Source organism: Patella vulgata, chromosome 5, assembly GCF_932274485.2.
Source record: "Patella vulgata chromosome 5, xgPatVulg1.2, whole genome shotgun sequence".
NCBI lineage: Eukaryota > Metazoa > Mollusca > Gastropoda > Patellidae > Patella > Patella vulgata.
Genome location: NC_065883.2, coordinates 71,260,213 through 71,287,062, shown reverse-complemented (window position 1 = coordinate 71,287,062; position 26,850 = coordinate 71,260,213). Strand labels below are relative to the sequence as shown.

General features: G+C 35.3%; 2 long non-coding RNA genes across 2 annotated transcripts; one reads left to right on the top strand and one right to left on the bottom strand.

Moving 5' to 3' along the window:
- Nucleotides 1-3,163: 3,163 nt before the first annotated feature.
- On the bottom strand, nt 3,164-9,037 carry LOC130013007 (uncharacterized). Its single transcript, XR_008788279.1, has 3 exons — nt 7,638-9,037; nt 5,670-5,789; nt 3,164-3,823 (listed from the first exon to the last, which is right to left on the bottom strand). It is a non-coding gene; the product is annotated as an uncharacterized LOC130013007 (long non-coding RNA).
- A 3,262-nt stretch (nt 9,038-12,299) lies between these two features.
- On the top strand, nt 12,300-26,832 carry LOC130012952 (uncharacterized). The gene is made up of 12 exons (XR_008788185.1): nt 12,300-12,316; nt 13,065-13,137; nt 15,466-15,538; nt 15,774-16,388; nt 17,013-17,117; nt 17,866-17,938; nt 20,735-20,807; nt 21,043-22,385; nt 23,134-23,206; nt 23,442-24,784; nt 25,533-25,605; nt 25,841-26,832. It is a non-coding gene; the product is annotated as an uncharacterized LOC130012952 (long non-coding RNA).
- The last annotated feature ends 18 nt before the right edge of the window (nt 26,833-26,850 follow it).

Sequence of the window (26,850 nt, the reverse complement as noted above, 5' to 3'; positions counted from 1 at the left end):
TAAGTTTATAACCCAAAGATCTTGGTTTCTTTCGATATTCGCGCATATCGGACCGTAGCTTCATGAATTATGGCCCTTGATGTTACGAAAAATCGTGTTTTTAGCTTGTGGACCCTATAGAGGTCATAATTTTTATCCGATTTAAAAAAACATATTACTATATCGCCGTTAAACCCTAAGGACGGCTGAGTTCGAATTTCGTGAAAATTGGCCCAAAACTGACAGACAAAATGGCCGCCGTTCGTTCTCAAATAGTGTAAAAATAGGGTATATCAAGGTTGTGGACCCTATAGAGGTCACAATTTTTATCCGATTTTCTTGAAACTTGAAATGTAAGTTTATAACCCAAAGATCTCGGTTCATTTCGATATTCGCGCATATTGGAACGTAACTTCCTGAATTATGGCCCCTGATTGTACGAAAAATCGCGTTTTTAGCTTGTGGACCCTATAGAGGTTATAATTTTTATCCGATTTAAAAAACGTATTATTATATCACCGTTACACCCTAAGGACGACTGAGTTCGAATTTCGTAAAAATCGACCCAAAACTGACAGACAAATTGGCCGCTCCTCGTTCTCAAATAGCGTACAAATATGGTATATCAAGGTTGTGGACCCTATAGAGGTCACAATTTTTATCCGATTTTGTTGAAACTTGACATGTAAGTTTATAACCCAAAGATCTCGGTCCTTTCGATATTTGTGCATATCGAATTGTAATTTCCTGAATTATGGCCCTTGATTGTAGGAAAAATCACTTTCGTTTTAGCTTGTTCTCTATCCATCTCTCGAAAATGTGGGCGTATCCTGCCTGGCAGCCGCTGGCTTGTCGTGGACCAATATATATTCGCATAAGAATATCTTAATCTGGCAAATTCATCAAGAAAAAAACTCGAATAATAACCAAAGTTGTTAATATCTATACCCCAACGCTTATTCTCAATCTTCTGAAATACTGTCTATTGTGTAAATAACGCATTGGCAATCGGCAATTTTATGATATTTTTCAGACAAATATACACACGTACCAGTCTATTCAGCCATCTGGGGGGGGGGGGGGTTGCTTAATGGTTAGCACGTGCGCACTGTACCATAAAGTCTGTCATTGAGTCAACTGGCGTGGTTTCGAATCCCCGGTTGTACGTGGCAAGGAGTAGGGTCGCCTGTCCAACCTCGTGGGTTTTCTCCGGGTCCTCCGGTTTCCTCCCACTGCTAAAGACCACTACGCGCAAGCGAATTATTGAAATAAAATTAAACCATGTGTTAGTCCCGAAATGACCTAGTTTGTGTCGAGTGGACGTTAAACCCCTTTTCTCTCTCTCTTTCAGCCATCGACTAGAGTACGAAAATCTGTGCAACCGAAGGTCGCCCTATATTGGAGTAAACAGCTTCCCGTATCGATCCAAGTCTGACCGTTAATTTTTCGATTGTCTTAACGAATCTGCCTCATCTCCTTCACTGGAGAGAACCCGTCGCATTTTCTGTCTACCTTGAAAGTAATAGTGCTACAGCTTCAGGGCAGTTTACAGTACATTTTCAGAAAGCTATGATACACTTTTGTATCTGTTTGTAATACATTTCTAGCCTCTACGATGCATAGTTTATGAGATATTCGACATACAATTAGCTAATTATCTTTAAACGCACAAACCTGTCGATGATCTAGTGGACAGAAAAATAGACTATTCATAAGATACTGTCAAGAAAATTCCTATTCCGACAAAACAATGTCCGCAGGTGGATCGGCCGGACTATAATTTTGCGTAAACGACATGGACTGACCGAATATTTCTTGCCTAATACCTCCAATATAACTTCAGTAAATGAGTCATTTTGTACCCCTATACCAGTGTGCAAAAACCCGTTTTTTTCTGTGATAACTAATATTAAATGCCCGGTTAAATTTATTCTTTACAGCTGACAGTATGTCCATTCTCGTTTGAAGATGACTTTATGCTAAAAAAAAATAAACAAAATAAAAAAGGGGGTTTGAAGTCCTATTATTCTGCCCCGACTGGGTTAATGAAGACGATCTTATGCCCTACAGTGTGCTATGTGGAAAATTGTGATCGGACAATGGCGCTACGGCCTACTATTCTATCGAATTCCAACTGCCAATGTATTGTTTACTTACACGGCAGTGCACGCTAATGTGTACACGGGACCTCGGGTTTTTGTCCCATCTGAACGACTCTACGCTGTGAAAAAATAAAACCTCGCGACGAAATTTCCCCTTAAAACAAACGCCTCGGCAACAAACAATTAGGTTCATCACCAGGAATTTACATTTGTCCAACATTACAAACACTGAGCAATAAAACAATACTAAAGCTATACTTACTACAGTAAAGTACTTTACGCATTGAAAAATATTAACTTTTTAATTCATGTCAAAAAACAACCCAGCCACTGATCGTCATTTGCATTATTCATATTATGTATAGCTGAAAAATGGCTATACTGTGCCGATAGTGCGTGAAATCTTCTATATATTGTTTTGCACTCGTTATACTTTGCCTATCTCTAACACAGGAATCGTTCAGATGGGACAAAAATAGGGTGACCCGTGCACTTTACAGAAAATTGGTCTCGACACGGCTAAATGTGCACGCTTCAGTTGCGTGTCTCGAACTGATTTCTGACTACCCCGCACTCGCTTTGAGTCGATAAATAGCCATGGCACGTGCAATTCTCTACAAATATATCAACTATTACAGCCGTAAAAAATCTATTGTTGACGATTTTGAATAGCAGTAAAATTTAGCTTCTTGGTTATTACAGCAGCTTTAGTAATTACGTTTGTTTTATTTTTTAAATTGCTTTATCATTAACTGTACCGTTAAGAGCGGCATCTTTTGGTTTAGTACAAATACTATCTCTGAATCACTTTCTTTAGCAGGAACATGATACTAGCAGTAGTTTCATTTTACTTTTACAAGTTTCTTAAAACAATTGTTGAGTTGTCTAAAGTGCTTATTTCTAAATTCAATTTCTTGTTCTAGCTTTCTGTTATGTTTCGTAAAAAAGTAGTCTTGATTATCCCGACCTGTCAATCAGACGTAGAATGGTCGATAGACTGGTTAAGCGAGACTAATTTCAAAACAAGGGCACGTAACCTATCTTTTACTCAAAAGGAGGCAGACCACCATTAATTTCCCCATTGACTTCAATGTTAATTCTGGCCTCTTTGCCCACCTCCAACTTTTCCCCAAATTTTCGTTGGGCTGAATGCTTTTCACTACAGACAGAGGAACAAATGGTCATGTCTTTGCACTAAAATTTGTATGAGGTTGACCACCAAAATTTTGAGATACACAAACTTGAAGAAGCATACTAAAAACATGTAACTAGTTGCCGTACATATCGCCGTAGCTAACCTGATAACCCTCTTATCCTTCCGCCTCAAAATCATGAATATTTACCAAAACCTGGCAGAAAATGTTAATTCAAACCCTCTTCGTCCATTCTAGACCAAAAAATCAACACAAATGGGCATGCAAAAGGGGAGAAAAGAGAGAGAGAGAGAGAATTGCTATAAATAGACGAACTACAATTCGTGGGTACCGAGATGATGAAATTTAATGGTGGTCTGCCTCCTATATGGTTTTATAAGTTCATATATCATCAAAATTCTTTTCTTTATAGCTTCACATTTATTTTTGCAAAATTATTATAATACAGAATCAGAAAAAAATAATTACTGCAGAAATGGTGACCCTTTAAAGTTATGTAGTGTTTTGTATACCGGATTGCAGCTCAGGTCCATGGGCCTTTTGTTCTAGAATTGAAGATTCTTTCTTAATTTTGTCGAAATGTGAGTTCTGCGAAAATATTTAAAGAGTTTCAGACAAGTCACATCAAAAATATTCAAAATATTGGAATATTTTTCAAAAATTGACTTTCTTTTACCTTTTTCTACAAAATGGTCCATTTTTGACACTTTGTATGCCTCAAAATGCTAATATTTCCCTATTTCTGGGAAAGTCTGAGATGAAAAGCATTTATTTCTAGAAACCTTGGCCGGTATACAGGAAGACAAGCTGCAAATTTGTTGCCTTGAAGGTAACTGTAAGGAACTATTGTGAAACCTGTAAGCCCACCCTCTAAAAATGTTGGTGTGGTAACAAATCCCACTTGTGTCCACATAAGTAATACTGTTGATGGAATATGGCTAAAAGCCATGTTTTTCTATCCCTGGCTTATATACATACATACAAACACAGTTTGTTATACGAAGTATGAATTATTTATTAAAATATGGATTGATAAATGTAAAATAAATGCTGTATTTAGGTGACAACCAGCCACTCTAATAAAAGGGTCGCAAAGCACTATTTTTTTTAAAAAATGGGAATATTTCAGTTTTTAAAATACTTTAACAATCAGAGGTATCCTTGAAATTACATAGTGTAAATATTATGTGGAAGCAAGTTGTTTTAATCTTTACATCAATGTCCTGACAAAATGAGATGGAAAAAGGGAGTTCTGACATAATTCAAAGCATAAAAGGGGTATGGAAAGGCTATTAATTAATATTTTATTGCCCTGTAAGTGCCACATTTTCAAAGATCACCACAAATAATAGATTTACATTCAAAATGTAAAACATTAAGCTGCAAAAAACACATCTACAACATATCCATTTTGGGGTGTGGACTCATTTGGAAGAAATGTCATAGGATTACATGTTTGACCATAAACAAAAAGTCTTAGAAATCCTTGAAATCTTATATGTAACTATTTGTTTGTGTCAAATAAAATGCTCGGTTACAATTCAAGCACAAAATCAGATTACTGCTAATTTGGAGTCAACAAATGTTCAATTGAATATCCAAATATCATCTTCAAGAAAAGGGGTGGGGTGGGGAGGGTGAGCCAGTCTAAATGAAATGAAGACAGATAAATTTCCCTGCAAACACATAGATTTTACTTTCTCGAGAAGGGAAATGCAACAATTTCAGGTTTTGAAAGATTAAAATTGTGTTAAGCCGGAGGAAAACAGCAGCAAAATGCAGTTCACTCATGTTTTGAAAATTCTAACACACCTAAGCAGAACATAATTAGACTAAATTTCTTAATTTTTAAATTTTTGACAAACACATGAATATTTTTTCAATATCTGACAAACACATGGATCCTTGCCAAGTTATTTAACAATGAAAATAAAGACATGCAAGACATTTTGGTTCATTTTACAACAGATGAATAATTAAAATTTTGACAGCAATATTGGGGGTAATCTGAAGAATTTCAGACAATTTATCATGATTTTTAGGCAAAATTGAGTGAAATTATGATACTTTCTTCCCGTCTAACAATTATAATGCAGAAAAAGTAAAATTCATACATTAAAATATTTTCCACTAATTTTGAAAAGTAAATAAACACTGAAAATCACAAAATTTTGACTAAAATCAAAATTTCCCCTCCCAAATTTGTCAAATATTTTTGAAATTTTACCATTTCACATTTTTTACCATCAAAATGCCATATATCACATTTTCTGACAATTGGAGATCATATCATCAAATTTAGGCCTTTCATCCACTGTCAGGTTGTTTTCTATATGGTTTTATAAGTTCAAATATCATCAAAATTCTTTTCTTTATAGCTTCACATTTATTTTTGCAAAATTATTATAATACAGAATCAGAAAAAAATAATTACTGCAGAAATGGTGACCCTTTAAAGTTATGTAGTGTTTTGTATACCGGATTGCAGCTCAGGTCCATGGGCCTTTTGTTCTAGAATTGAAGATTCTTTCTTAATTTTGTCGAAATGTGAGTTCTGCGAAAATATTTAAAGAGTTTCAGACAAGTCACATCAAAAATATTCAAAATATTGGAATATTTTTCAAAAATTGACTTTCTTTTACCTTTTTCTACAAAATGGTCCATTTTTGACACTTTGTATGCCTCAAAATGCTAATATTTCCCTATTTCTGGGAAAGTCTGAGATGAAAAGCATTTATTTCTAGAAACCTTGGCCGGTATACAGGAAGACAAGCTGCAAATTTGTTGCCTTGAAGGTAACTGTAAGGAACTATTGTGAAACCTGTAAGCCCACCCTCTAAAAATGTTGGTGTGGTAACAAATCCCACTTGTGTCCACATAAGTAATACTGTTGATGGAATATGGCTAAAAGCCATGTTTTTCTATCCCTGGCTTATATACATACATACAAACACAGTTTGTTATACGAAGTATGAATTATTTATTAAAATATGGATTGATAAATGTAAAATAAATGCTGTATTTAGGTGACAACCAGCCACTCTAATAAAAGGGTCGCAAAGCACTATTTTTTTTTAAAAAATGGGAATATTTCAGTTTTTAAAATACTTTAACAATCAGAGGTATCCTTGAAATTACATAGTGTAAATATTATGTGGAAGCAAGTTGTTTTAATCTTTACATCAATGTCCTGACAAAATGAGATGGAAAAAGGGAGTTCTGACATAATTCAAAGCATAAAAGGGGTATGGAAAGGCTATTAATTAATATTTTATTGCCCTGTAAGTGCCACATTTTCAAAGATCACCACAAATAATAGATTTACATTCAAAATGTAAAACATTAAGCTGCAAAAAACACATCTACAACATATCCATTTTGGGGTGTGGACTCATTTGGAAGAAATGTCATAGGATTACATGTTTGACCATAAACAAAAAGTCTTAGAAATCCTTGAAATCTTATATGTAACTATTTGTTTGTGTCAAATAAAATGCTCGGTTACAATTCAAGCACAAAATCAGATTACTGCTAATTTGGAGTCAACAAATGTTCAATTGAATATCCAAATATCATCTTCAAGAAAAGGGGTGGGGTGGGGAGGGTGAGCCAGTCTAAATGAAATGAAGACAGATAAATTTCCCTGCAAACACATAGATTTTACTTTCTCGAGAAGGGAAATGCAACAATTTCAGGTTTTGAAAGATTAAAATTGTGTTAAGCCGGAGGAAAACAGCAGCAAAATGCAGTTCACTCATGTTTTGAAAATTCTAACACACCTAAGCAGAACATAATTAGACTAAATTTCTTAATTTTTAAATTTTTGACAAACACATGAATATTTTTTCAATATCTGACAAACACATGGATCCTTGCCAAGTTATTTAACAATGAAAATAAAGACATGCAAGACATTTTGGTTCATTTTACAACAGATGAATAATTAAAATTTTGACAGCAATATTGGGGGTAATCTGAAGAATTTCAGACAATTTATCATGATTTTTAGGCAAAATTGAGTGAAATTATGATACTTTCTTCCCGTCTAACAATTATAATGCAGAAAAAGTAAAAATCATACATTAAAATATTTTCCACTAATTTTGAAAAGTAAATAAACACTGAAAATCACAAAATTTTGACTAAAATCAAAATTTCCCCTCCCAAATTTGTCAAATATTTTTGAAATTTTACCATTTCACATTTTTTACCATCAAAATGCCATATATCACATTTTCTGACAATTTGGAGATCATATCATCAAATTTAGGCCTTTCATCCACTGTCAGGTTGTTTTCATATAGGTTTTATAAGTTCATATATCATCAAAATTCTTTTCTTTATAGCTTCACATTTATTTTTGCAAAATTATTATAATACAGAATCAGAAAAAAATAATTACTGCAGAAATGGTGACCCTTTAAAGTTATGTAGTGTTTTGTATACCGGATTGCAGCTCAGGTCCATGGGCCTTTTGTTCTAGAATTGAAGATTCTTTCTTAATTTTGTCGAAATGTGAGTTCTGCGAAAATATTTAAAGAGTTTCAGACAAGTCACATCAAAAATATTCAAAATATTGGAATATTTTTCAAAAATTGACTTTCTTTTACCTTTTTCTACAAAATGGTCCATTTTTGACACTTTGTATGCCTCAAAATGCTAATATTTCCCTATTTCTGGGAAAGTCTGAGATGAAAAGCATTTATTTCTAGAAACCTTGGCCGGTATACAGGAAGACAAGCTGCAAATTTGTTGCCTTGAAGGTAACTGTAAGGAACTATTGTGAAACCTGTAAGCCCACCCTCTAAAAATGTTGGTGTGGTAACAAATCCCACTTGTGTCCACATAAGTAATACTGTTGATGGAATATGGCTAAAAGCCATGTTTTTCTATCCCTGGCTTATATACATACATACAAACACAGTTTGTTATACGAAGTATGAATTATTTATTAAAATATGGATTGATAAATGTAAAATAAATGCTGTATTTAGGTGACAACCAGCCACTCTAATAAAAGGGTCGCAAAGCACTATTTTTTTTTAAAAAATGGGAATATTTCAGTTTTTAAAATACTTTAACAATCAGAGGTATCCTTGAAATTACATAGTGTAAATATTATGTGGAAGCAAGTTGTTTTAATCTTTACATCAATGTCCTGACAAAATGAGATGGAAAAAGGGAGTTCTGACATAATTCAAAGCATAAAAGGGGTATGGAAAGGCTATTAATTAATATTTTATTGCCCTGTAAGTGCCACATTTTCAAAGATCACCACAAATAATAGATTTACATTCAAAATGTAAAACATTAAGCTGCAAAAAACACATCTACAACATATCCATTTTGGGGTGTGGACTCATTTGGAAGAAATGTCATAGGATTACATGTTTGACCATAAACAAAAAGTCTTAGAAATCCTTGAAATCTTATATGTAACTATTTGTTTGTGTCAAATAAAATGCTCGGTTACAATTCAAGCACAAAATCAGATTACTGCTAATTTGGAGTCAACAAATGTTCAATTGAATATCCAAATATCATCTTCAAGAAAAGGGGTGGGGTGGGGAGGGTGAGCCAGTCTAAATGAAATGAAGACAGATAAATTTCCCTGCAAACACATAGATTTTACTTTCTCGAGAAGGGAAATGCAACAATTTCAGGTTTTGAAAGATTAAAATTGTGTTAAGCCGGAGGAAAACAGCAGCAAAATGCAGTTCACTCATGTTTTGAAAATTCTAACACACCTAAGCAGAACATAATTAGACTAAATTTCTTAATTTTTAAATTTTTGACAAACACATGAATATTTTTTCAATATCTGACAAACACATGGATCCTTGCCAAGTTATTTAACAATGAAAATAAAGACATGCAAGACATTTTGGTTCATTTTACAACAGATGAATAATTAAAATTTTGACAGCAATATTGGGGGTAATCTGAAGAATTTCAGACAATTTATCATGATTTTTAGGCAAAATTGAGTGAAATTATGATACTTTCTTCCCGTCTAACAATTATAATGCAGAAAAAGTAAAAATCATACATTAAAATATTTTCCACTAATTTTGAAAAGTAAATAAACACTGAAAATCACAAAATTTTGACTAAAATCAAAATTTCCCCTCCCAAATTTGTCAAATATTTTTGAAATTTTACCATTTCACATTTTTTACCATCAAAATGCCATATATCACATTTTCTGACAATTTGGAGATCATATCATCAAATTTAGGCCTTTCATCCACTGTCAGGTTGTTTTCATATAGGTTTTATAAGTTCATATATCATCAAAATTCTTTTCTTTATAGCTTCACATTTATTTTTGCAAAATTATTATAATACAGAATCAGAAAAAAATAATTACTGCAGAAATGGTGACCCTTTAAAGTTATGTAGTGTTTTGTATACCGGATTGCAGCTCAGGTCCATGGGCCTTTTGTTCTAGAATTGAAGATTCTTTCTTAATTTTGTCGAAATGTGAGTTCTGCGAAAATATTTAAAGAGTTTCAGACAAGTCACATCAAAAATATTCAAAATATTGGAATATTTTTCAAAAATTGACTTTCTTTTACCTTTTTCTACAAAATGGTCCATTTTTGACACTTTGTATGCCTCAAAATGCTAATATTTCCCTATTTCTGGGAAAGTCTGAGATGAAAAGCATTTATTTCTAGAAACCTTGGCCGGTATACAGGAAGACAAGCTGCAAATTTGTTGCCTTGAAGGTAACTGTAAGGAACTATTGTGAAACCTGTAAGCCCACCCTCTAAAAATGTTGGTGTGGTAACAAATCCCACTTGTGTCCACATAAGTAATACTGTTGATGGAATATGGCTAAAAGCCATGTTTTTCTATCCCTGGCTTATATACATACATACAAACACAGTTTGTTATACGAAGTATGAATTATTTATTAAAATATGGATTGATAAATGTAAAATAAATGCTGTATTTAGGTGACAACCAGCCACTCTAATAAAAGGGTCGCAAAGCACTATTTTTTTTTAAAAAATGGGAATATTTCAGTTTTTAAAATACTTTAACAATCAGAGGTATCCTTGAAATTACATAGTGTAAATATTATGTGGAAGCAAGTTGTTTTAATCTTTACATCAATGTCCTGACAAAATGAGATGGAAAAAGGGAGTTCTGACATAATTCAAAGCATAAAAGGGGTATGGAAAGGCTATTAATTAATATTTTATTGCCCTGTAAGTGCCACATTTTCAAAGATCACCACAAATAATAGATTTACATTCAAAATGTAAAACATTAAGCTGCAAAAAACACATCTACAACATATCCATTTTGGGGTGTGGACTCATTTGGAAGAAATGTCATAGGATTACATGTTTGACCATAAACAAAAAGTCTTAGAAATCCTTGAAATCTTATATGTAACTATTTGTTTGTGTCAAATAAAATGCTCGGTTACAATTCAAGCACAAAATCAGATTACTGCTAATTTGGAGTCAACAAATGTTCAATTGAATATCCAAATATCATCTTCAAGAAAAGGGGTGGGGTGGGGAGGGTGAGCCAGTCTAAATGAAATGAAGACAGATAAATTTCCCTGCAAACACATAGATTTTACTTTCTCGAGAAGGGAAATGCAACAATTTCAGGTTTTGAAAGATTAAAATTGTGTTAAGCCGGAGGAAAACAGCAGCAAAATGCAGTTCACTCATGTTTTGAAAATTCTAACACACCTAAGCAGAACATAATTAGACTAAATTTCTTAATTTTTAAATTTTTGACAAACACATGAATATTTTTTCAATATCTGACAAACACATGGATCCTTGCCAAGTTATTTAACAATGAAAATAAAGACATGCAAGACATTTTGGTTCATTTTACAACAGGTGAATAATTAATAAGTAAAAATCATACATTAAAATATTTTCCACTAATTTTGAAAAGTAAATAAACACTGAAAATCACAAAATTTTGACTAAAATCAAAATTTCCCCTCCCAAATTTGTCAAATATTTTTGAAATTTTACCTTTTCAAATTTTTTACCATCAAAATGCCATATATCACATTTTCTGACAATTTGGAGATCATATCATCAAATTTAGGCCTTTCATCCACTGTCAGGTTGTTTTCATATAGGAGGCAGACCACCATTAATTTCCCCATTGACTTCAATGTTAATTCTGGCCTCTTTGCCCACCTCCAACTTTTCCCCAAATTTTCGTTGGGCTGAATGCTTTTCACTACAGACAGAGGAACAAATGGTCATGTCTTTGCACTAAAATTTGTATGAGGTTGACCACCAAAATTTTGAGATACACAAACTTGAAGAAGCATACTAAAAACATGTAACTAGTTGCCGTACATATCGCCGTAGCTAACCTGATAACCCTCTTATCCTTCCGCCTCAAAATCATGAATATTTACCAAAACCTGGCAGAAAATGTTAATTCAAACCCTCTTCGTCCATTCTAGACCAAAAAATCAACACAAATGGGCATGCAAAAGGGGAGAAAAGAGAGAGAGAGAGAATTGCTATATAGGACTAAGACTAGTAATTATTTCCATTTATTTCATGATGGACGAATGTAGTGCGAGTTATAAATAGACAATTTTTCCCTTAATTTTTTTCTCCCCTCTTCCTGCATTTTTGGGTTGACTTTTTGGTCTAGAATTGGAGAAAAGGGATCAAATTTGCAATTTCATAGCAGTTTTGGGTAATACTGATGATATTACAGCGGAGGGATAGGGGGTGTAAAGTGTCTTTCTGCAGAGCAATCATTGTGTCGGAAGTGAGATTTTCACCCCTGTCAACTTCAAATCCGTGTAGCAAAAAATCTAAACGGTCAACCCCCTACAAAATTATGATGAGGAGATTGCCAAATGTTGTCCCCATTGTGCCTATAAAGATTGGAACCAACGGAATGTTGAGCAAAAAGCTACAGCCTGTGATGTTACAGTCATTTAACATTGAAGTCAATGGGCAAATAATTGCTAGTCTGAGTCCTGATGATATAAAGAAGCATGGCCGACTCGGGATGTTGATATTTTTTCAAGGGCTTATTTCCTGAAGTTTTGAATGGAAAGTGTCAGAAATAGTAAGAATACTGCTTTTTTATTGCCCAGCAGTAAGTTTTTTGACTATTTGGTATCAAAATAGCCATGATTGGGGGTATCCGTTGGTTGAGTGTGAATTTTGGGTTGTAAATGTGTAACATTTTGTTCACAAGGATATCAAAACATGGTTAGGTCTAAATATTAAGGCCAACTCAACTCCAGATTTGGTCTAAAGTCACGAGATGTAAACAAGGCTGACCCTAACCCTAACCCAAGACCCAGTCCTTACCCTAACCCTAACCCACAATCTTGTCAAAAAGCATGTAGCCTAGGCCTAAGCCAAGACCTAGTTCTGACCCTAGCCCAAACCCACAATTGTGTAAAAAAATCATGTGCCCTAACCCTCTTTACATGTTGTGACCTTGAACCAAGTCTGCAGTTGGCCTTAACATTTAGACCTAACATGTTTTTGACATCATACAATGAAATGTTAACATGTACACTCCAAAATTCACACCTGTGTGACTTTTGACCAAACATGCAGTTGGCCTTAATATTTAGACCGAACCTCAAAACATGGCATCTACCTTTGAGATTGGCTTAGACTTATGTGACACTCAAGGTTTACTTTTTTACTGATTGTTAACTGGTTTCTTTTTGGAGGGCCAGTGACGGGCTGTTCGCGAGAAATAAAGAGGTTTATTTCTATTTCCAGTTGAAACCATATTTTTTTCTTATTTTCTCACTGTTTTTTATTGCATATTTATCCCCAGCCTCCTATCATTTCAGGTGCCAGGACAATGTTTCATAGAGTGGAATGATTGACCTCAACACAAGTATTAAAAAAAAAGAAGCAAAACAGGTGAGATAAATGTGCATTTCATACACTTTAAGAAGTACATCCAACCTCATCCCCACTTCTGCTCACTAATAGTAATGGGCTGGAAATTTGGTACTGCACAGGCCTGTCTTCTCCCCTTGACATTTAACTGAATGACAGAATTCCACATTTTGACCATTTTCTGGATGTCAATGACCATTTCCCTGGATAGTATTCGCCCCAGAATTCTCATTCTCATCCAAATTTAACATTTCAGGTCTACATCTCAAAACCTGATCTCTTCCTGGACTGGCTTTAGGAGAACGATGATGCATATCAATTTCATCCCTGATCTCTATGACACCTGTGGTGGAAGTGGAGGGCAAATCGTAATCAGTTTGGGTTCCAGCCCCGAGGACCTCTGTAAACTTTGCTTTTTGGTGATGACTTAATTTCCGAGCTTGAAAAGGACGCTTGTGTGTTTATCATGGCCTCTCATATTGGAAGATAACATTAATGGCTTGTGTGTTGATCGACGGTTGTGCATATCTCTTGGTCAGGACAGGTGTAGGCACCATCGCCATTGTAAATCATTTGACAGGCCTGAGTGAACGGGGCGACCTATGATTGGTCAGCAATGTATCAGATTCCATACCGGGGGGTGGGGATGAAAAAACTGTTGTAGTGTTACATAATCAGATTATTTCAACTTACTTATCCTGTGGAAATACAGCTATATAGGAGATATTTTGAAATTCATAGGCACTGCATGTTTCAACATTTTAGATTTGACCACAATTTGGCACTTGAAACTATGTTAACAGAGAAAAACTGTGTGGTTTTCGATGAAAGTGTTAAAAGTCTAATATTGCATCATGATTACTGTTTTAAAGTATTTTCGTGTTTGATTTATATTGAATTCATCTCATCTTTTTGAAGAATGCATTTATGTTCAAAAATAAAAATGTTCTGTGGAATTCAAAATTCATGTGCTTTTAAATTATCAGATTCCAAACTGGGGGGTAGGGATGAAAAAGCTGTTGTAGTGTTACATAATCAGATTATTTCAACTTACTTATCCTATGGAAATACAGCTATATAGGAGATATTTTAAAATTGATAGGCACTGCATGTTTCAACATTTTAGATTTGACCACAATTTGGCACTTGAAACTACGTTAACAGAGAAAAACTGTGTGGTTTTCGATGAAAGTGTTAAAAAGTCTAATATTGCATCATGATTACTGTTTTAAAGTATTTTCGTGTTTGATTTATATTGAATTTATCTCATCTTTTTACAGAATGCATTTATGTTCAAAAATAAAAATGTTCTGTTTAATTCAAAATTCATGTGCTTTTAAATTTCTGTCTGAAATTCCGCAGTTTTCTGATGCATTATAGTGTTTGCAGAATGCCGCACAGCTCATCTGAAAATGCATAGATTTTCATATTCTTTGGTCAGGGAATTGCATATATGTTTGTTTATTAGATAACAACAGATTTGTTTAAACTGCAGAAACATGTGAGGTATTGATGATATAAAGAAGCATGGCCGACTCGGGATGTTGATATTTTTTCAAGGGCTTATTTCCTGAAGTTTTGAATGGAAAGTGTCAGAAATAGTAAGAATACTGCTTTTTTATTGCCCAGCAGTAAGTTTTTTGACTATTTGGTATCAAAATAGCCATGATTGGGGGTATCCGTTGGTTGAGTGTGAATTTTGGGTTGTAAATGTGTAACATTTTGTTCACAAGGATATCAAAACATGGTTAGGTCTAAATATTAAGGCCAACTCAACTCCAGATTTGGTCTAAAGTCACGAGATGTAAACAAGGCTGACCCTAACCCTAACCCAAGACCCAGTCCTTACCCTAACCCTAACCCACAATCTTGTCAAAAAGCATGTAGCCTAGGCCTAAGCCAAGACCTAGTTCTGACCCTAGCCCAAACCCACAATTGTGTAAAAAAATCATGTGCCCTAACCCTCTTTACATGTTGTGACCTTGAACCAAGTCTGCAGTTGGCCTTAACATTTAGACCTAACATGTTTTTGACATCATACAATGAAATGTTAACATGTACACTCCAAAATTCACACCTGTGTGACTTTTGACCAAACATGCAGTTGGCCTTAATATTTAGACCGAACCTCAAAACATGGCATCTACCTTTGAGATTGGCTTAGACTTATGTGACACTCAAGGTTTACTTTTTTACTGATTGTTAACTGGTTTCTTTTTGGAGGGCCAGTGACGGGCTGTTCGCGAGAAATAAAGAGGTTTATTTCTATTTCCAGTTGAAACCATATTTTTTTCTTATTTTCTCACTGTTTTTTATTGCATATTTATCCCCAGCCTCCTATCATTTCAGGTGCCAGGACAATGTTTCATAGAGTGGAATGATTGACCTCAACACAAGTATTAAAAAAAAAGAAGCAAAACAGGTGAGATAAATGTGCATTTCATACACTTTAAGAAGTACATCCAACCTCATCCCCACTTCTGCTCACTAATAGTAATGGGCTGGAAATTTGGTACTGCACAGGCCTGTCTTCTCCCCTTGACATTTAACTGAATGACAGAATTCCACATTTTGACCATTTTCTGGATGTCAATGACCATTTCCCTGGATAGTATTCGCCCCAGAATTCTCATTCTCATCCAAATTTAACATTTCAGGTCTACATCTCAAAACCTGATCTCTTCCTGGACTGGCTTTAGGAGAACGATGATGCATATCAATTTCATCCCTGATCTCTATGACACCTGTGGTGGAAGTGGAGGGCAAATCGTAATCAGTTTGGGTTCCAGCCCCGAGGACCTCTGTAAACTTTGCTTTTTGGTGATGACTTAATTTCCGAGCTTGAAAAGGACGCTTGTGTGTTTATCATGGCCTCTCATATTGGAAGATAACATTAATGGCTTGTGTGTTGATCGACGGTTGTGCATATCTCTTGGTCAGGACAGGTGTAGGCACCATCGCCATTGTAAATCATTTGACAGGCCTGAGTGAACGGGGCGACCTATGATTGGTCAGCAATGTATCAGATTCCATACCGGGGGGTGGGGATGAAAAAACTGTTGTAGTGTTACATAATCAGATTATTTCAACTTACTTATCCTGTGGAAATACAGCTATATAGGAGATATTTTGAAATTCATAGGCACTGCATGTTTCAACATTTTAGATTTGACCACAATTTGGCACTTGAAACTATGTTAACAGAGAAAAACTGTGTGGTTTTCGATGAAAGTGTTAAAAGTCTAATATTGCATCATGATTACTGTTTTAAAGTATTTTCGTGTTTGATTTATATTGAATTCATCTCATCTTTTTGAAGAATGCATTTATGTTCAAAAATAAAAATGTTCTGTGGAATTCAAAATTCATGTGCTTTTAAATTATCAGATTCCAAACTGGGGGGTAGGGATGAAAAAGCTGTTGTAGTGTTACATAATCAGATTATTTCAACTTACTTATCCTATGGAAATACAGCTATATAGGAGATATTTTAAAATTGATAGGCACTGCATGTTTCAACATTTTAGATTTGACCACAATTTGGCACTTGAAACTACGTTAACAGAGAAAAACTGTGTGGTTTTCGATGAAAGTGTTAAAAAGTCTAATATTGCATCATGATTACTGTTTTAAAGTATTTTCGTGTTTGATTTATATTGAATTTATCTCATCTTTTTACAGAATGCATTTATGTTCAAAAATAAAAATGTTCTGTTTAATTCAAAATTCATGTGCTTTTAAATTTCTGTCTGAAATTCCGCAGTTTTCTGATGCATTATAGTGTTTGCAGAATGCCGCACAGCTCATCTGAAAATGCATAGATTTTCATATTCTTTGGTCAGGGAATTGCATATATGTTTGTTTATTAGATAACAACAGATTTGTTTAAACTGCAGAAACATGTGAGGTATGATGATATAAAGAAGCATGGCCGACTCGGGATGTTGATATTTTTTCAAGGGCTTATTTCCTGAAGTTTTGAATGGAAAGTGTCAGAAATAGTAAGAATACTGCTTTTTTATTGCCCAGCAGTAAGTTTTTTGACTATTTGGTATCAAAATAGCCATGATTGGGGGTATCCGTTGGTTGGGTGTGAATTTTGGGTTGTAAATGTGTAACATTTTGTTCACAAGGATATCAAAACATGGTTAGGTCTAAATATTAAGGCCAACTCAACTCCAGATTTGGTCTAAAGTCACGAGATGTAAACAAGGCTGACCCTAACCCTAACCCAAGACCCAGTCCTTACCCTAACCCTAACCCACAATCTTGTCAAAAAGCATGTAGCCTAGGCCTAAGCCAAGACCTAGTTCTGACCCTAGCCCAAACCCACAATTGTGTAAAAAAATCATGTGCCCTAACCCTCTTTACATGTTGTGACCTTGAACCAAGTCTGCAGTTGGCCTTAACATTTAGACCTAACATGTTTTTGACATCATACAATGAAATGTTAACATGTACACTCCAAAATTCACACCTGTGTGACTTTTGACCAAACATGCAGTTGGCCTTAATATTTAGACCGAACCTCAAAACATGGCATCTACCTTTGAGATTGGCTTAGACTTATGTGACACTCAAGGTTTACTTTTTTACTGATTGTTAACTGGTTTCTTTTTGGAGGGCCAGTGACGGGCTGTTCGCGAGAAATAAAGAGGTTTATTTCTATTTCCAGTTGAAACCATATTTTTTTCTTATTTTCTCACTGTTTTTTATTGCATATTTATCCCCAGCCTCCTATCATTTCAGGTGCCAGGACAATGTTTCATAGAGTGGAATGATTGACCTCAACACAAGTATTAAAAAAAAAGAAGCAAAACAGGTGAGATAAATGTGCATTTCATACACTTTAAGAAGTACATCCAACCTCATCCCCACTTCTGCTCACTAATAGTAATGGGCTGGAAATTTGGTACTGCACAGGCCTGTCTTCTCCCCTTGACATTTAACTGAATGACAGAATTCCACATTTTGACCATTTTCTGGATGTCAATGACCATTTCCCTGGATAGTATTCGCCCCAGAATTCTCATTCTCATCCAAATTTAACATTTCAGGTCTACATCTCAAAACCTGATCTCTTCCTGGACTGGCTTTAGGAGAACGATGATGCATATCAATTTCATCCCTGATCTCTATGACACCTGTGGTGGAAGTGGAGGGCAAATCGTAATCAGTTTGGGTTCCAGCCCCGAGGACCTCTGTAAACTTTGCTTTTTGGTGATGACTTAATTTCCGAGCTTGAAAAGGACGCTTGTGTGTTTATCATGGCCTCTCATATTGGAAGATAACATTAATGGCTTGTGTGTTGATCGACGGTTGTGCATATCTCTTGGTCAGGACAGGTGTAGGCACCATCGCCATTGTAAATCATTTGACAGGCCTGAGTGAACAGGGCGACCTATGATTGGTCAGCAATGTATCAGATTCCATACCGGGGGGTGGGGATGAAAAAACTGTTGTAGTGTTACATAATCAGATTATTTCAACTTACTTATCCTGTGGAAATACAGCTATATAGGAGATATTTTGAAATTCATAGGCACTGCATGTTTCAACATTTTAGATTTGACCACAATTTGGCACTTGAAACTATGTTAACAGAGAAAAACTGTGTGGTTTTCGATGAAAGTGTTAAAAGTCTAATATTGCATCATGATTACTGTTTTAAAGTATTTTCGTGTTTGATTTATATTGAATTCATCTCATCTTTTTGAAGAATGCATTTATGTTCAAAAATAAAAATGTTCTGTGGAATTCAAAATTCATGTGCTTTTAAATTATCAGATTCCAAACTGGGGGGTAGGGATGAAAAAGCTGTTGTAGTGTTACATAATCAGATTATTTCAACTTACTTATCCTATGGAAATACAGCTATATAGGAGATATTTTAAAATTGATAGGCACTGCATGTTTCAACATTTTAGATTTGACCACAATTTGGCACTTGAAACTACGTTAACAGAGAAAAACTGTGTGGTTTTCGATGAAAGTGTTAAAAAGTCTAATATTGCATCATGATTACTGTTTTAAAGTATTTTCGTGTTTGATTTATATTGAATTTATCTCATCTTTTTACAGAATGCATTTATGTTCAAAAATAAAAATGTTCTGTTTAATTCAAAATTCATGTGCTTTTAAATTTCTGTCTGAAATTCCGCAGTTTTCTGATGCATTATAGTGTTTGCAGAATGCCGCACAGCTCATCTGAAAATGCATAGATTTTCATATTCTTTGGTCAGGGAATTGCATATATGTTTGTTTATTAGATAACAACAGATTTGTTTAAACTGCAGAAACATGTGAGGTATATAGGACTAAGACTAGTAATTATTTCCCCTTATTTCATGATGGACGAATGTAGTGCGAGTTATAAATAGACAATTTTTCCCTTAATTTTTTTCTCCCCTCTTCCTGCATTTTTGGGTTGACTTTTTGGTCTAGAATTGGAGAAAAGGGATCAAATTTGCAATTTCATAGCAGTTTTGGGTAATACTGATGATATTACAGCGGAGGGATAGGGGGTGTAAAGTGTCTTTCTGCAGAGCAATCATTGTGTCGGAAGTGAGATTTTCACCCCTGTCAACTTCAAATCCGTGTAGCAAAAAATCTAAACGGTCAACCCCCTACAAAATTATGATGAGGAGATTGCCAAATGTTGTCCCCATTGTGCCTATAAAGATTGGAACCAACGGAATGTTGAGCAAAAAGCTACAGCCTGTGATGTTACAGTCATTTAACATTGAAGTCAATGGGCAAATAATTGCTAGTCTGAGTCCTGATGATATAAAGAAGCATGGCCGACTCGGGATGTTGATATTTTTTCAAGGGCTTATTTCCTGAAGTTTTGAATGGAAAGTGTCAGAAATAGTAAGAATACTGCTTTTTTATTGCCCAGCAGTAAGTTTTTTGACTATTTGGTATCAAAATAGCCATGATTGGGGGTATCCGTTGGTTGAGTGTGAATTTTGGGTTGTAAATGTGTAACATTTTGTTCACAAGGATATCAAAACATGGTTAGGTCTAAATATTAAGGCCAACTCAACTCCAGATTTGGTCTAAAGTCACGAGATGTAAACAAGGCTGACCCTAACCCTAACCCAAGACCCAGTCCTTACCCTAACCCTAACCCACAATCTTGTCAAAAAGCATGTAGCCTAGGCCTAAGCCAAGACCTAGTTCTGACCCTAGCCCAAACCCACAATTGTGTAAAAAAATCATGTGCCCTAACCCTCTTTACATGTTGTGACCTTGAACCAAGTCTGCAGTTGGCCTTAACATTTAGACCTAACATGTTTTTGACATCATACAATGAAATGTTAACATGTACACTCCAAAATTCACACCTGTGTGACTTTTGACCAAACATGCAGTTGGCCTTAATATTTAGACCGAACCTCAAAACATGGCATCTACCTTTGAGATTGGCTTAGACTTATGTGACACTCAAGGTTTACTTTTTTACTGATTGTTAACTGGTTTCTTTTTGGAGGGCCAGTGACGGGCTGTTCGCGAGAAATAAAGAGGTTTATTTCTATTTCCAGTTGAAACCATATTTTTTTCTTATTTTCTCACTGTTTTTTATTGCATATTTATCCCCAGCCTCCTATCATTTCAGGTGCCAGGACAATGTTTCATAGAGTGGAATGATTGACCTCAACACAAGTATTAAAAAAAAAGAAGCAAAACAGGTGAGATAAATGTGCATTTCATACACTTTAAGAAGTACATCCAACCTCATCCCCACTTCTGCTCACTAATAGTAATGGGCTGGAAATTTGGTACTGCACAGGCCTGTCTTCTCCCCTTGACATTTAACTGAATGACAGAATTCCACATTTTGACCATTTTCTGGATGTCAATGACCATTTCCCTGGATAGTATTCGCCCCAGAATTCTCATTCTCATCCAAATTTAACATTTCAGGTCTACATCTCAAAACCTGATCTCTTCCTGGACTGGCTTTAGGAGAACGATGATGCATATCAATTTCATCCCTGATCTCTATGACACCTGTGGTGGAAGTGGAGGGCAAATCGTAATCAGTTTGGGTTCCAGCCCCGAGGACCTCTGTAAACTTTGCTTTTTGGTGATGACTTAATTTCCGAGCTTGAAAAGGACGCTTGTGTGTTTATCATGGCCTCTCATATTGGAAGATAACATTAATGGCTTGTGTGTTGATCGACGGTTGTGCATATCTCTTGGTCAGGACAGGTGTAGGCACCATCGCCATTGTAAATCATTTGACAGGCCTGAGTGAACGGGGCGACCTATGATTGGTCAGCAATGTATCAGATTCCATACCGGGGGGTGGGGATGAAAAAACTGTTGTAGTGTTACATAATCAGATTATTTCAACTTACTTATCCTGTGGAAATACAGCTATATAGGAGATATTTTGAAATTCATAGGCACTGCATGTTTCAACATTTTAGATTTGACCACAATTTGGCACTTGAAACTATGTTAACAGAGAAAAACTGTGTGGTTTTCGATGAAAGTGTTAAAAGTCTAATATTGCATCATGATTACTGTTTTAAAGTATTTTCGTGTTTGATTTATATTGAATTCATCTCATCTTTTTGAAGAATGCATTTATGTTCAAAAATAAAAATGTTCTGTGGAATTCAAAATTCATGTGCTTTTAAATTATCAGATTCCAAACTGGGGGGTAGGGATGAAAAAGCTGTTGTAGTGTTACATAATCAGATTATTTCAACTTACTTATCCTATGGAAATACAGCTATATAGGAGATATTTTAAAATTGATAGGCACTGCATGTTTCAACATTTTAGATTTGACCACAATTTGGCACTTGAAACTACGTTAACAGAGAAAAACTGTGTGGTTTTCGATGAAAGTGTTAAAAAGTCTAATATTGCATCATGATTACTGTTTTAAAGTATTTTCGTGTTTGATTTATATTGAATTTATCTCATCTTTTTACAGAATGCATTTATGTTCAAAAATAAAAATGTTCTGTTTAATTCAAAATTCATGTGCTTTTAAATTTCTGTCTGAAATTCCGCAGTTTTCTGATGCATTATAGTGTTTGCAGAATGCCGCACAGCTCATCTGAAAATGCATAGATTTTCATATTCCTTGGTCAGGGAATTGCATATATGTTTGTTTATTAGATAACAACAGATTTGTTTAAACTGCAGAAACATGTGAGGTATATGATATAAAGAAGCATGGCCGACTCGGGATGTTGATATTTTTTCAAGGGCTTATTTCCTGAAGTTTTGAATGGAAAGTGTCAGAAATAGTAAGAATACTGCTTTTTTATTGCCCAGCAGTAAGTTTTTTGACTATTTGGTATCAAAATAGCCATGATTGGGGGTATCCGTTGGTTGAGTGTGAATTTTGGGTTGTAAATGTGTAACATTTTGTTCACAAGGATATCAAAACATGGTTAGGTCTAAATATTAAGGCCAACTCAACTCCAGATTTGGTCTAAAGTCACGAGATGTAAACAAGGCTGACCCTAACCCTAACCCAAGACCCAGTCCTTACCCTAACCCTAACCCACAATCTTGTCAAAAAGCATGTAGCCTAGGCCTAAGCCAAGACCTAGTTCTGACCCTAGCCCAAACCCACAATTGTGTAAAAAAATCATGTGCCCTAACCCTCTTTACATGTTGTGACCTTGAACCAAGTCTGCAGTTGGCCTTAACATTTAGACCTAACATGTTTTTGACATCATACAATGAAATGTTAACATGTACACTCCAAAATTCACACCTGTGTGACTTTTGACCAAACATGCAGTTGGCCTTAATATTTAGACCGAACCTCAAAACATGGCATCTACCTTTGAGATTGGCTTAGACTTATGTGACACTCAAGGTTTACTTTTTTACTGATTGTTAACTGGTTTCTTTTTGGAGGGCCAGTGACGGGCTGTTCGCGAGAAATAAAGAGGTTTATTTCTATTTCCAGTTGAAACCATATTTTTTTCTTATTTTCTCACTGTTTTTTATTGCATATTTATCCCCAGCCTCCTATCATTTCAGGTGCCAGGACAATGTTTCATAGAGTGGAATGATTGACCTCAACACAAGTATTAAAAAAAAAGAAGCAAAACAGGTGAGATAAATGTGCATTTCATACACTTTAAGAAGTACATCCAACCTCATCCCCACTTCTGCTCACTAATAGTAATGGGCTGGAAATTTGGTACTGCACAGGCCTGTCTTCTCCCCTTGACATTTAACTGAATGACAGAATTCCACATTTTGACCATTTTCTGGATGTCAATGACCATTTCCCTGGATAGTATTCGCCCCAGAATTCTCATTCTCATCCAAATTTAACATTTCAGGTCTACATCTCAAAACCTGATCTCTTCCTGGACTGGCTTTAGGAGAACGATGATGCATATCAATTTCATCCCTGATCTCTATGACACCTGTGGTGGAAGTGGAGGGCAAATCGTAATCAGTTTGGGTTCCAGCCCCGAGGACCTCTGTAAACTTTGCTTTTTGGTGATGACTTAATTTCCGAGCTTGAAAAGGACGCTTGTGTGTTTATCATGGCCTCTCATATTGGAAGATAACATTAATGGCTTGTGTGTTGATCGACGGTTGTGCATATCTCTTGGTCAGGACAGGTGTAGGCACCATCGCCATTGTAAATCATTTGACAGGCCTGAGTGAACGGGGCGACCTATGATTGGTCAGCAATGTATCAGATTCCATACCGGGGGGTGGGGATGAAAAAACTGTTGTAGTGTTACATAATCAGATTATTTCAACTTACTTATCCTGTGGAAATACAGCTATATAGGAGATATTTTGAAATTCATAGGCACTGCATGTTTCAACATTTTAGATTTGACCACAATTTGGCACTTGAAACTATGTTAACAGAGAAAAACTGTGTGGTTTTCGATGAAAGTGTTAAAAGTCTAATATTGCATCATGATTACTGTTTTAAAGTATTTTCGTGTTTGATTTATATTGAATTCATCTCATCTTTTTGAAGAATGCATTTATGTTCAAAAATAAAAATGTTCTGTGGAATTCAAAATTCATGTGCTTTTAAATTATCAGATTCCAAACTGGGGGGTAGGGATGAAAAAGCTGTTGTAGTGTTACATAATCAGATTATTTCAACTTACTTATCCTATGGAAATACAGCTATATAGGAGATATTTTAAAATTGATAGGCACTGCATGTTTCAACATTTTAGATTTGACCACAATTTGGCACTTGAAACTACGTTAACAGAGAAAAACTGTGTGGTTTTCGATGAAAGTGTTAAAAAGTCTAATATTGCATCATGATTACTGTTTTAAAGTATTTTCGTGTTTGATTTATATTGAATTTATCTCATCTTTTTACAGAATGCATTTATGTTCAAAAATAAAAATGTTCTGTTTAATTCAAAATTCATGTGCTTTTAAATTTCTGTCTGAAATTCCGCAGTTTTCTGATGCATTATAGTGTTTGCAGAATGCCGCACAGCTCATCTGAAAATGCATAGATTTTCATATTCCTTGGTCAGGGAATTGCATATATGTTTGTTTATTAGATAACAACAGATTTGTTTAAACTGCAGAAACATGTGAGGTATATGATATAAAGAAGCATGGCCGACTCGGGATGTTGATATTTTTTCAAGGGCTTATTTCCTGAAGTTTTGAATGGAAAGTGTCAGAAATAGTAAGAATACTGCTTTTTTATTGCCCAGCAGTAAGTTTTTTGACTATTTGGTATCAAAATAGCCATGATTGGGGGTATCCGTTGGTTGAGTGTGAATTTTGGGTTGTAAATGTGTAACATTTTGTTCACAAGGATATCAAAACATGGTTAGGTCTAAATATTAAGGCCAACTCAACTCCAGATTTGGTCTAAAGTCACGAGATGTAAACAAGGCTGACCCTAACCCTAACCCAAGACCCAGTCCTTACCCTAACCCTAACCCACAATCTTGTCAAAAAGCATGTAGCCTAGGCCTAAGCCAAGACCTAGTTCTGACCCTAGCCCAAACCCACAATTGTGTAAAAAAATCATGTGCCCTAACCCTCTTTACATGTTGTGACCTTGAACCAAGTCTGCAGTTGGCCTTAACATTTAGACCTAACATGTTTTTGACATCATACAATGAAATGTTAACATGTACACTCCAAAATTCACACCTGTGTGACTTTTGACCAAACATGCAGTTGGCCTTAATATTTAGACCGAACCTCAAAACATGGCATCTACCTTTGAGATTGGCTTAGACTTATGTGACACTCAAGGTTTACTTTTTTACTGATTGTTAACTGGTTTCTTTTTGGAGGGCCAGTGACGGGCTGTTCGCGAGAAATAAAGAGGTTTATTTCTATTTCCAGTTGAAACCATATTTTTTTCTTATTTTCTCACTGTTTTTTATTGCATATTTATCCCCAGCCTCCTATCATTTCAGGTGCCAGGACAATGTTTCATAGAGTGGAATGATTGACCTCAACACAAGTATTAAAAAAAAAGAAGCAAAACAGGTGAGATAAATGTGCATTTCATACACTTTAAGAAGTACATCCAACCTCATCCCCACTTCTGCTCACTAATAGTAATGGGCTGGAAATTTGGTACTGCACAGGCCTGTCTTCTCCCCTTGACATTTAACTGAATGACAGAATTCCACATTTTGACCATTTTCTGGATGTCAATGACCATTTCCCTGGATAGTATTCGCCCCAGAATTCTCATTCTCATCCAAATTTAACATTTCAGGTCTACATCTCAAAACCTGATCTCTTCCTGGACTGGCTTTAGGAGAACGATGATGCATATCAATTTCATCCCTGATCTCTATGACACCTGTGGTGGAAGTGGAGGGCAAATCGTAATCAGTTTGGGTTCCAGCCCCGAGGACCTCTGTAAACTTTGCTTTTTGGTGATGACTTAATTTCCGAGCTTGAAAAGGACGCTTGTGTGTTTATCATGGCCTCTCATATTGGAAGATAACATTAATGGCTTGTGTGTTGATCGACGGTTGTGCATATCTCTTGGTCAGGACAGGTGTAGGCACCATCGCCATTGTAAATCATTTGACAGGCCTGAGTGAACGGGGCGACCTATGATTGGTCAGCAATGTATCAGATTCCATACCGGGGGGTGGGGATGAAAAAACTGTTGTAGTGTTACATAATCAGATTATTTCAACTTACTTATCCTGTGGAAATACAGCTATATAGGAGATATTTTGAAATTCATAGGCACTGCATGTTTCAACATTTTAGATTTGACCACAATTTGGCACTTGAAACTATGTTAACAGAGAAAAACTGTGTGGTTTTCGATGAAAGTGTTAAAAGTCTAATATTGCATCATGATTACTGTTTTAAAGTATTTTCGTGTTTGATTTATATTGAATTCATCTCATCTTTTTGAAGAATGCATTTATGTTCAAAAATAAAAATGTTCTGTGGAATTCAAAATTCATGTGCTTTTAAATTATCAGATTCCAAACTGGGGGGTAGGGATGAAAAAGCTGTTGTAGTGTTACATAATCAGATTATTTCAACTTACTTATCCTATGGAAATACAGCTATATAGGAGATATTTTAAAATTGATAGGCACTGCATGTTTCAACATTTTAGATTTGACCACAATTTGGCACTTGAAACTACGTTAACAGAGAAAAACTGTGTGGTTTTCGATGAAAGTGTTAAAAAGTCTAATATTGCATCATGATTACTGTTTTAAAGTATTTTCGTGTTTGATTTATATTGAATTTATC